The sequence below is a fragment of the Panthera uncia genome (genome assembly GCF_023721935.1).
Source record: "Panthera uncia isolate 11264 chromosome B2 unlocalized genomic scaffold, Puncia_PCG_1.0 HiC_scaffold_24, whole genome shotgun sequence".
NCBI classification, from domain to species: domain Eukaryota; kingdom Metazoa; phylum Chordata; class Mammalia; order Carnivora; family Felidae; genus Panthera; species Panthera uncia.
This window is the reverse complement of record NW_026057580.1, coordinates 65616251-65619373: the sequence shown is the minus strand read 5'-3', so window position 1 is coordinate 65619373 and position 3123 is coordinate 65616251. Positions and strand designations below refer to the sequence as shown.

Here is a 3123-nt window from a genome sequence, read left to right as displayed (position 1 = left end):
CATTGGGATACATACAGTGCACTAGATAGATGTGGCTCTTTCCTTGGGAGAGGCCCTTTAGCCCCTGAAGTGGTTAAGAAGACAGGTTTTATATTCAGGATATCTGGGTTCAGGTCCAGCTCTGCTACTTACTTCCATTAGAATCTTGGGCTTGTTACTTAACCTTTACATACCTCACAAAAAGAGGGAAGGTGAATAAAAATACCTATCACATAAGACAGACATTTGCTTGAAGTGAATTAATAATGGTATCTCAGTATATATTAATAATCTGCATCTGAAAATTAGATTTTCTGTGTGAAGATGCTAACTGGGTTCTATTTCTTATGTATTTATTTATTTATTTATGCAGTTTTATACCTTCATTTGACAATCAGCAATTAGTTCTCATCCATGTTAACAGTCTGTAGATTTTTGAAAGTGGTGACAGCTACATAGGTAACCAACATATAGAGCTTGTTTGGTGAATCTTCATCCTCCTTATGTTTTTCTGGACAACCGCACTTGGATATGGTGTGGAACATTCCTTACTCCTTTGGCCTAGACAGCTTTGTTGAGCCTAGTGTCAATGCACACATCTGGAGTTCCCATCTCCTTTACAGTAAATTTCTGGATCTCTTTGAGTGCCCGAGGGGCACGCTTCTTGAAACCCACTCCATGAATGCGCTTGTGAATGTTGATGGTGTATTCGCTGGCCACTACCTCATTGATGACAGAATAGCCCTTCTTCTCGCCCCCCTTCTTCGCAGGAGGCATTCTGCTGGGCTGGGGTTGGAAAGGAAGAGCTCACATTATTTTAAAAGGAAAAAATATGTATAATATATTACATTTCAACCCAGAATCCCAACCAATTTCCTAACGCACAACTAAAGTATACTAAAACACTGGAAGCGATCAGGATATACCTCCCCGCAAAATGTCACTTTGGCATAGGAATTATTTTGAACAAAGTCATCTGAGTTCCTAAGCAGTCTTATCTGCCTAAAAGGTGAGCCTTAAAAAAGAGCTTGACTGTTATAAATGCACCCCCCACCCTCCAGCAGCAACTCTAATCTTCTCTTCTTGGAGTTGAAAAGTCAGAAGTTGCATGATACCCAGATAGACATTGTCACAAACTATCATATCTTCCATCTATTTTTCTAAAAGCACATTTATTTTTCAAAAAATTCATTTGCATAAGTGCCCTTTATGCCCTCTTTCTAAGAAGTCATTTGCTCTCCTGGAAGTGTTGCTCTGCTCCTCCCCCTCCCCTAGTAAGATGATATATAAACTCTAAGTTCTGTCTACTTGAGTCTCATTTTTCAGTGAAAAATAAATATACAGGAATAAAAATCTGTCTTTTCTCTTGCTAATTTGTCTTTTGTCAGTTTAATTTGCAGGTCTCTAAGACAGAACCTAAGAGGATAGAAAAACAGGTTTTTTTCCTTAACACATCTATATAACACATTTATGCAAAATGTTTAAAATATTGATCACCAAAAAATTTAAAACAGTTGTTTTATGTACAGCAACATCTTTTCCATTGTAGTTATTATTTTTATCCTTGTAATTTCTTATCTACCATTCTCTTTAAAACTTTCTGAACTTTTCTGGTACTCATTGTACAGCTCTCAGCAAAAACAATGGCTCAATATGGAAAGCACCGGTAAATGCATTCAGGACAATTGCCAGTGACAGAGCATGACTCACTCTGAGCGTGACGCTCTGAGGTCATTCTGAGCATCAGCAACATCCAAGACTACACCCCCTCTGTGGATACTCACTGTGCTTTTCAAAACGTCTATGATTGTTGCTGCTGTTTTACCCCTTGAATTTGGAAAGAAACTGGAAACCTTTCCCACCACATTGTTTGGCTAAACTATATTGGACTTTTGGAGACATAAATATAAAAATTTTCCATCAGCTTAAAACAAACCCTGTATTGAGAGATACATACATTCTGTGATGTTTGGGTATCAAAAAACAAAAGGTGTTGTTTCGGGAGATATTTGGCAGGCTATGCTTGCACATATAAAGCAATTAAGGTAGACTGTGGCACAAAGAAAGTATTAGCTATTATCATTTTACCTCTCTAAACACAGCATTCTAGTGGGGAAGGCAGGCAAGTAAACACAGAATGGATAAAATTACTGCAGACTGTGATAAGTTTTCTGAGGAGATTGAATACCATGCTAGAGAATAATGAGGGAAGGACCTTCTTCATGAAGGTGGTCAGAGTAGTCCTCCTTGGAGAAGTAACAACTAAAAGTAAACCTGAGGGATTAGAAGAAGCCAGCCATGAGGGCAGCCAGGGTGAAGCATTCCAGGTAGAGGCAAGAGCAAATCCCAAGGCAAAGGTGAGACAGAGCTGCTGGAAGGACTGTCACTGGAGTAGGAACAAGTCTATACAATGAAGCCAGAGAGATGGGCAGACCGAGGTCATGTAGAATCTTGGAGACCATAGTAGAGTTTGGATCATATTTTAAGCAATAAGAAACTATTATAAATTTTAAGTAGAAGGATGAAATGATCTGATTTATGTTTTTAGATCACTTTGCTGAGGACATTGGGGTAATAGAAATTTCAACTGGAAGCTGGGACACCAGTTCAGAAGCTACTCATTAATTCAGGTAAGAGATGAGATGACATTGAAGATGGATAGGAGAGGTCAGAGATGAGGATTATTTTGGAAGAAGAATTATTGGACTTGCTGTCGGGTGAAGGAAACAGATGACTCAGGCGTTACACTCAGATTTCTGGCTTTGATAAGTGGGTAGATGGTGGTGCTATTGATATAGAGGGAGAGAAAACTAGATACCAGAATGTTTACAAAGTCATCGTTAAAGTTTGGGCATGTACACACACACACACACACACACACACACACGGAAAACTGTGTTCCCCATGTCTTTTGGGAAGTGTCATTATTTATAAATGGCAGCATGCTGCAAAATGACAAAATGGTGTAGAGGTTCCATACAACATGGTATAAGAGAAGACTGAATTGTGACGATTTCCTTCAGGCCCTTTTGACATCACCTAGTGATTTTTATTTTGGTTCTTCCTTATAGTACTGGTTGTAATATATGGCTTTTTGTTTGTTTTGCCTTACTGGCTGGAAGCATGAAACTTGCAAATATTCTG

The 3123-nt window shown here is 38.7% G+C and overlaps 1 pseudogene; it reads right to left on the bottom strand.

Annotated features, from left to right (window-relative positions):
* Positions 1-342: 342 nt before the first annotated feature.
* LOC125938135 (60S ribosomal protein L31-like) lies at positions 343-756 on the bottom strand (annotated as a pseudogene).
* Between the last annotated feature and the right edge of the window lie 2367 nt (positions 757-3123).